Here is a 10085-nt window from a genome sequence, read left to right on the forward strand (position 1 = left end):
CAATTAATTAATAAATTATAAATATACCGTTATTAAATTCCTATTTTAAAATGATATTTTTATTTAATTTAGGGAAGATTTTTAGTTTATATTTAATTTAATTTACTTTAAATATTAGATTTTGAGTAATTATTTTAACTATTTTAATATTTAATTTTTATTTATACTAATAATTATTATATTATTTAAAGATATATACTTTATATTATTATTTTAGAAGGTATTTTCTTTTTATTAAAGTAATTTGTTTAATTTATATTATTATGATTTGAGACTGATGATTCATTTTTTATTATTATTATTGTTATAGTATCTATACTACATTATGCATTACATGATTAGTATTAATACTATTTTAAATATATAAACTTTCAATACAATTATCTAATCATGTACCTTGTAATTATTTGAAATTAGAAAATATGTATTACTATTTTATTAAATTAATTAACTATTTTATTATTTTAAATTTTTTTAATTAACTGATTACCTAAATGGTTTAAATTAATAAAAGTAATTAAAATATAATTACTTTCCAAAAACTATAAAAAATGTTTTAAAAATTATTCTAATTCAGAAACTTTAATATATTATCTAACCAATAATTTAATTGTTTTAAATGTATTATTTTAAAATAACTTTTAATTGCTGTTAACTTCAAAAAATTTATAATTAATTCATTTTTAAATTCAAAATTCTCTGCATTATACATCCAAAATTTCAAAAAATATATATATTTTTTTTAAAATATTTTCAATAACCAAAAAATTATTTTTTTGATCCTTTATGCACATGTTGATTATTATATTATTTAACTATTATTAAATAAATCAATACATTAAGTATTTTTTGAAATTAAAAATTATTTTAATCCTACCTTGAATGCGGCCAGTACATTTCTCCTAATTTATGTATGATTGTATTGAAATTTTTAATTTACCTGACTTTTAATTTTATATTTATTATGTGTATTTTAGTATTTTAAAATTATACATATTTTTAAATCCCTTAACTTTAGAGATCTACTATTTGAAATTTTAAAACAATAGGATTCGATACTTATGAATAGAATTCATTGGGGGAAGATTACGGTTAATTGAGCTCCAATCATTCACTATAATCACTTGTGAAGCATGCTTTACATTTTCTTTTATTGTATTCTTGCATGTGTAGGATGCACGAGACACCTTTCCTAAAGCCCTCACTAGATTTTAAATTGTATTTGCTTACTTTTATGTATTCCCTACATGTTACCACAGGGTTAGTCTTAAAACTTTGGTTTTAAAACTATTAATGAGTGATACCCGAAGGATAATAATAAGACCCATCTAACAATTAGGAAAAATTTCAGGACTAGGATAAATCTCGATAACTTGAAACTTAACAAGTTGAAAGTTATGACATTCTAAATCTTTCAAAACTTTTAAAAGAATTTTAGACACTCTTTAAACCCCTTAATTAATAAACCTAATTTAATCGATTAATTAGCATTAATAACTTAAAAAAATTATAATAAATTTATTTTAAATCAAAAAATGTATACATAATACCTTGAACTCTTAGAATTAACGCACCTTTAAACCTTAATGATAATTAGTTCCTTTAATTTGATTTTCAATGAAACCTAAGTAAATCTTCTTTGCCCTAAACTAAAGTAATTAAAAATTATTAAAAATTCAAATTTCCCCAAACACCTTGAAAATATCTTCTTAGGCATTTATAACTTTAGTGGTTGATCCAAAGAGGTCGAGTTGATTTGATCAAATCCCCTAAAATACACTTTATTAAGATCATTTGATAATTACCCGAACCTCTAAAATTCCATTAAATTTACCTCAGAAAGACTTCAAATCTAGCAAACTAAATGCTTAATTACTCTCATTAAGTTTAAATTTAAATTAAATTCTAGAACCCTCAAACCTAGTATTTTCAATAGTGACCTTTGACCCTCCTTGCTTAGCACATAGGAGACCCTAAGCCCTCTAAATCTTTGTTAATCCAACTTAAGCTTTCAAAGATATACTACCCTAGCATTAAAGTGGAATCAACAAACTAAATAATTAAAATGAATCTTAATTAACAAGATTTCAACTTTAATAAATGTTTCCCTTTTTAGCCTTCAAAAATTTGAAACCGAAGGCCACCTTGAATTAACTACCCAAATAGAACCTATCCAAAAGCCACAAAGGCCTATTACGACACCACATAGATATGCTAAGCAGCCACTTTTACTCTAGGGATTGCGCTGTGTTAACATTCTTCTTTCTATGTTATAATCTTGTGTCGTGCTCGAGTGCTAACTGATTTTATTGCTTTTTCTATTAGTGAATATTATTTTTATTATTTATTCATTTATATACTTTTGATATTAATGATGTGCGCATTAGATCTGCCAATAGGCAGGAGCTTTTTACTATTATCTATGCATATGCATGGTGGTCACGTCATGCAGTGCTAAAATTAAAGGAGATAATAATAATAGCTTTAAAAACTAATAAATGTTCTCCTGCAGATGCTCCAGAGCAGTGCTTAGCCTCACTTAAAAAATTAAAAAAGTGATGACCCAAGTGGTTTCATTCATGACGACATTAACTACTTGGATTGTTGCCATATAAATTGCTTGAGATGTTTTTCTTAGGATACTTGTTAGTTCAGTTCAGGTCAAGATTTTCCCTTTTTATATATAATTAATAATAATTATATTGACTTATAAAATCTTTAAAAGTGAGGCATTCTTAAATATCATACCCAAAGAGAAAAAAGAAAGGCCCTTCATAGAGAATTTCTTATTCATTAGATACCCTCTTTTGGGTCGGACGCACTATATGGAGACCGAATGAGATGATCCAAACGAAGATGTCCACTTGAAGATGAAATAAACTAGCTTCTTAAGACTTGCATCAAAAGTAGGATTAGAATCCAATTATTATCTAATGGGACTGTTCTACCATTTAATTTTATTACAGATCCTGGGTGTACTTATTACTACACTTGTTGTGACTTTGGACTATACTTTTATGTTTTTGTGGAATTTATATTGATGCTATTTATTGTGTGTATAAAAATTACATGATCTTTTTCACGTTTCTTTATTGTATTGCTTGGCTTTATTACTCCAGCTCCTTTAGAATTAAAAATATTTTCTACTCTAATAAAAAAATTAATATTTTAAGATTTAAATAACATGGAAATTTAACCGACCTAGGAATAGTTGAACTTCATCCAGGTTCACATACCATATTATTGCAGCTCTCTCCCTCCTTAAATAAGTCACGTCCAGCATTACATGTATGTCGAATAATCTGGCTATGAGGATGAGGTCGTCAACCCCGGAGAAGCCAATCTCTTTCTAATCTTTTGATTTTTGTATAAGCCATTTTTTAAAATCATCATGCATAACTTGATTTGAGACCGTTAAACTAACATGCATTGCGAAGCAAAGGAGAGTTAACAAACAAATTTAATTAAAATTTAATTATCATTATTCTCTAGGAGCATTCACCCCAACCCATATATAAGCCCAGATTAATTAGAAAACTCTCTAAAACGTTACCCTATTTCAAAAAAAAAAATAATTAATAATCTACCTACCCATTATAAAAACTGGATAACATAGATTTAACGTACTTAGGGTTAGATGACTTTCCTTTACCATACAGATATTGCATGCTCAGATGCATTCAGTTATGATACGGTGAATCATTATTGTGTTAGAATACTAAACCCACCTATAGATTTAGCATTCAAGCTACTACATTAATGTCTATATAGTATGCCTAATCGTTGGTAAGTTCCCTTTATTCCAAGGACTATTAAATCCTTCCAATCCATCGACGTCAAATGGATACCAACCACTTCATCTTTTCCTTCTATATATTTTGTGTGCTATAATTTATTTTCTCCACATTCTTCTTGTGCTCTTAGTCCTCTGAATTTAGTGTGAGCCATGCATATTGGCTAAGCCCACTTGAGCCCTTTTTTCCCCTTTGAGTAGAACTTCTAGTCCTTCTTTGTTCCAATCTCTTTTTAGTGAAGAATAATTATTGAATTCTTTAAATCGAGAGTATTCTCGGGCTCCGACCTAAGATTTAATTAACTACGAGGCTTCTGCCCGTGAAACAGAACTTCACCATCAAAAATAACCCACTCGAGCTGATGATCGCGGTGGGAACTGTAACATTTGATTAGGTTCATGCATATTAATACTTATCAGTGGTGTGCTGGCGAAGTCACTATCCTCAATGTTTCGTATCTAGCGATCCAAATCTTCCATCCCATTGGCTCGCTTTGAAGAGCGGAGGCATGTGATCATTTCTATCCCTCGGGGTGGAGCGACGGTTACTCTACAACTCTGTGGGAGCGGTTTTGTCCTTCAAAACGTATGTCAGAGTGTCAATATTACTTTGGATTTAAAAAATATTTTTGGACATTACCATATTAGAGAACAAATTGATAGGCATAATTGGATGCTTATGAATTAAGAAAAAAACTTTCTTAATAATATTTTTAATACAAATTGGATGTTAAGTATGAGAAGATAATGTGAAATCTAAAATGAAAATTAAGTGTACTGTTGGTGAACAAACTAAATTAGACAACAGTGTGCAAAAAAAGTGAAGCCCAAAACACCTTATTTTTCACGTCAAATAAAAAGATCAATATCGATAGTAGTTTTAAGGTTAAAAAAAAAGTCTGAATAAGCTATTAACCAAACTTAAGTAAATATCTAGACATTAATTTGTAGATTTATTTGATAAAAGTCATGATCATCATATAACTATGGCAGTTGTTACCAAATTACATATCAAATTTATGACAAAAACTTAACATTTTTTTTAAATATTTATATTTCATCTAACTAAGTGAAGATTGCTTTACGACAAGGAGAAAATACTAATCATCTATAAAGTAGAAAATTTTTTTTCTATTGATTCTTTTGATTTTATGGAACATTCTTCCTGTTCAATCTACTTTATAAGCTATTATTGTGACCTAAAATATCATCTCGATGTATTTGAGAGGTGAAATGTGTTTTAATATGATTGTCTTAAAATATTTTTAGTTGTAATTTGATATATTTCTAATCATTATTAGTCTAGATATTTGAAAGTTAAAAAAAATATGTTAAGAAATAAGGCATAATTAAAGGATCGACAATGTGAAGCATATTTATGTCAAGAAACCATCAACTCCGCTTCTTGACTATTTTGATCCCCATGTTAGGAGTATAAAGAAATAATATTGAGTCAATAACATGAACTTGATGTTGAAGATAATTTAATTGCACTATTAATCTTAGAAGTCATGAAAAGCCCGATGCAAATGTGTTAAAGATTTCTCATAGTTGAAATTAAAAATAGTGACTTATATTTTTACTAAAACTGGAGGGAAAGTCTAACCCATGTTAGAATTAAGTTTCAAATGTATAAAAGATCATTTATTTTTTAATGGCTGAAGTTCATACTGGATGATTTATCATGATGTATTTTATAAGCAATTCTGTGTCTAAAAAATACTATAAATATTAAGCAACTGATGCAAATAAATTTCCAGTTAGTTTAAAATCTTACATGAGCTCTTAAATTTCAATTTCATTGGTTTTATATCTTATTTAATACTAGAAAGCCCTAACATTTAAAAATTTCTTAGGTACGAACTTGTATAGGTTTTCGATAAAGATCTGAAGCTTTGCATGGCCCATGCAAAAAGTAAACACCTTACTAATTATATATAATTAATGGTTTAAATTTTATTATTAAGTTCATGGAGGAAGAAGAAAAACTAAAAAATTATGGAGTTTTGGTTGAGGAAAAGCTCCATGAAGAATATGAAGTTATAATTATTACGTATTTAATGAGATTCTAAGCTAAGTACCTAGGAAGAAGATAGAATCTTTATTTTAATCAACTATCAATGTATGATTTGTACCTAATATAGCCCAATGGTCATCCATGATGATTTAGAAGAAGTAAAACATGTCGAAAGGTATGAGAAATTTGATCATTTGTATTAGCAAGTTAAGCTGTTGAAGTTTATCTAAGTAAAATCCTAGTTTTTGCCCAAAGATTAAACAAGATTGACTAGCTATCATAAAATAAAAGCATGATAAAAATTGACCAACAAAATATTATTGCAATCACACATCAAGAGGAGATTTGTTAAATTATCGGTCTATTAAAATTGATTAAATATAAACTATATCATATAATATTGAAATCCAATTAGGAGTATAATCAACAAGCTCTTCAGTGGAGAGCAAAAAAATAAAGTGAAATACCTGGAGAGAATGAAAATATTTCTCATTTTGAATTAACTCTTGTAATTTAATGGCAAAATTATTATGATATACTAAATGTATTATATTTTGAAAATTAGCGTTATAAATAAAAATCTTGAGTAAAATTATCTCTTATTAAATCCTATTTGTATGTAAATTGATATATATGTTATATAATTCATTCATGTTTGTTATAACTAAATATTAAATAGTATAATTTTTTATTTCTTACCTATATAAATCTTCATTAATGTATTACAGATAATTTTTATATGTTACAATGGTTTACTAATTGCCTTCTTTTACTATAAGATGCTTCGGGTGATGACTCCCCTCATAGATCCTTCACTTCAAAGTTTCTCGTAAGAAATAGTGAGCACTAGACCAGTAGTCTAGATGGTGATGAAGGTAGGACAAAAATCATTTTCCGACCAGTGATACCTGACCATACCTGGAGTCAGTATTAGTCCCCACTAAGCAGGGTCAGGGACACATAACCAACTTATGTTGGAATTACCACCCCTTTCCTGGGTTACTTCCCTTCTTCACGTCTATGAGTCTTAATTTTCTCTATATATATTTACAAACTCACCCATATTATCTCTCACCAACATTTTAAACAACTTCATTTCAACCTACTCCTACCCTCCATACCACCACCCCGATATATTCCCACCTCATGTGCAGCCGGATAAGAAGTGGAATTATTAACACATAGAGGTGATACTGGGGAGTTTCAAAACAGTAGATAAGTGTTCATAACATCGAGCATGAGGATATATATAAAGTCAATTTATTTTGTAAGTGTTATAATTTGATATATTATGTTATTGATAAAAATTAACATGCATCGTTTATATCTCTCAAGGCAACTTACCCATAGATTTGGTATATCATAAGATAGCCAAATATATACTCCCTACTTATCCCATGAAAAGACCCATATAAAGTTTAGGATATGCCAATTTAATTTTAGATTATATTTATTTGCATACATTAAAAATTTTTATTTCATTTATATTAAAATATTTATTATGCCTATATTGTAAAAAGATTTTAGAGTGGTTGCCTGAACATGGCATGAGGATCAAAACAAATTTAAGAGGAGAGGATCAACTCCATTTAGGAACATGTTCAAGACATTAAAAAATCTAGCAATGTCCATTATGGATTGACAGGTGCAGTAATAGGCTAATTGAGCAGGAGCTTAGAAACCCGGAGTTCACAAATTGAGAATTAGTTAAAAAAAATAGGCATCCTAACTGTTGGGTTTTAGAAGCGACTTTTCATACTTGTGGATCAATACCTCAAAGTCTGAATATAGACGATGATTAGTAAAATATTATTTCATTAATATTATAATATATAATTAACTATATTTATTATTTTTAAAAAACATTTCTGGGCAAGGCATAACATCATAGGAGCACCATTACACGGACTCACCAACATCAAATGTTCATCATGGTTGATAGAAGTGATAAAAATCCGCATTGAGTATAAATTTTAGTAATAATAAAAAAAAAAAAATATATTATGAATTTATTCTTGTCAGGATAAAGTTTTTACGACTTCAAGAACGTCAGCAGTCTACTAGTGAGATCATCTTCAGGATCATCAAATATTCTGAGTATCACACATTGTCAGATGTTGTGGAAGAAGATAGAGGGGAGCGTTTATGGCTGTTCATGGGGGATATGCGTATGAGGGAATATATCACCTTAGCATTTTATGATATTATATAGCAAAGAACTTTAGCCAGAGGGTTATTACCTAGATAAGAGAGATAGAAGATGAGGAAAGATTCAAAATATGTTAGGCAAAGCTCACCATTATCGACGCTAAAAATCAAAAGAAAAAAGAGAAGGGGCCTACACTAATCTAAGGTAGCAAAAATAGATGATGATGAAATGTTTTATTATATTTATTTAAAGAACATTTGGTGTATTTGAGTATCTGACTGTGGATTTCAGTATATTATGTTGATTATGGATAAATACAATTATATTTATTTTATAATAAACATTTTGTTAAATATGATTAGATATATATTGTTGATATGTATTATTATTCATTATGAACTATTATGTTTGATTTTAGAATAAAAAAATTTTATATAATGTTTTGAATCATGTACATGAATTATGGAAAATTGTGTAAATAGAGCGGGACTCTCAATTTTAGTGAAATGATAAATTTTCCAATGGCAACCGGCTGTTTTGCTGCCGAAAACTTAATAACATATGGCTTGAAGTCAACCACCAGTCTTTCATTTGCCACTAGTAAAACATAGCAGTTTGGCCGCGCGGACATGTTAATCACGACGGACTTCAGTTCTGCCAGTTTTTTTATTGTCGTTGGTAATAACCGGTGGGCTATAACTGTCATTGTGTCCATCAAACTTACCGGTGATTTATCTCCGGCTAACAAACTGGCTTCAGCTATAGTTTTTGCTAAGAATTTCCAGCGGCATTACCTACGATTTAGGTTCATAAATTTTACAGCCTAATTTTATCATCAGAAAACTGCCAAAAAATTTTTACCGCAGGAAAAATTCTACCAATTTATTTCCTATATGCGTTTTATTCCTGCGATTTATTATACCATGAAAACAGCCAAAAAGTTTTTCAAACCAGTGGAAAATATATCATTATCGCCAAAATTACTACCGTAATGGTGATTTTTCGTAAGTAAGCCAAACAAAATAATCTCTCCTTATTGCAGTTAAAACTCTAAGAACCAAAAAGGGATATCTTAACTCAATATTTTTAATCTTCATTTTTACTGTACTCTTGAGCATTTAACAAGTGTATCCCTTTTAGACTATTTTACTCTTTTTAAAAAAAGATACCCCTTTTTAGATGAAATAAAATAATATTTTCTAAAAAAATTATAAAAAAAAAACTTCAACAATAGAAATGCCCTCCCCTACGGTTAGGTTCTCATAACAATAAAAAAGAATAAAAAATGGTTTATATTAAGAATGTATAAGTCCTACTCTACATTTCCATCATCATCATCATTATATTATGATCAACCATCATCCTCTTCATCTTTCACTAGCAATCACTAGGCAATACAACCAGCCATAACCTTATTGTTGTGTCCCTTCAACTATGGATCTAATAATCTCCTCAATCCCAGCCACATGTGTTGTCAATGGGGAAAAAATTAAGATAATTTGAGGATGTTATCTCATATAAATTTGCCCATTAAGATTATCGCAAGCTCAAGAGGAGAGTCTATTAGAAAATTCAATTTATTTAATCAAAATTATCTAATTCACACCTAGTGATTGATAATTTTTTACTTGTAGAAAGTCATTAGTATATATAATAATATGAATATATCCAAAAGTTAGAGTAATAATATATGAGAAATCTATGAGAGAAAATAAAGTTTTTGGATTTATGATACCATATATTGAAGAATAAAACATAATCATATTATTGTTGTTATTTAAATGCTTGAGAATCGATCGTCATACTAATAGTTCAGTCATTAGAAAGTAATCGATTATTCTATCTTATGTTATTATTATTATAGTTAGTTGGAATTAATAATTCTATTTATAGTTTAAGTTATTAAAGACTAATGAAATATTATTTAACTATACGTAGAGATGATACCGATTTAATAAAAATACTAGGATGATTAAATATAAGTGCAGACATGTAAAAATTAATATGATGTGTCATGGAATTAGTATGCTCATAATACTAAAAAGTGTAAAAATGACAAATTCAACAATATTGAATTATATAGTTTAAGAAGATCAGTAATTAATGTGATGATTGTAATTAGAGTT

The sequence above is a fragment of the Dendrobium catenatum genome, unplaced genomic scaffold (genome assembly GCF_001605985.2).
Source record: "Dendrobium catenatum unplaced genomic scaffold, ASM160598v2 fragScaff_scaffold_1360, whole genome shotgun sequence".
Classification (NCBI taxonomy): domain Eukaryota; kingdom Viridiplantae; phylum Streptophyta; class Magnoliopsida; order Asparagales; family Orchidaceae; genus Dendrobium; species Dendrobium catenatum.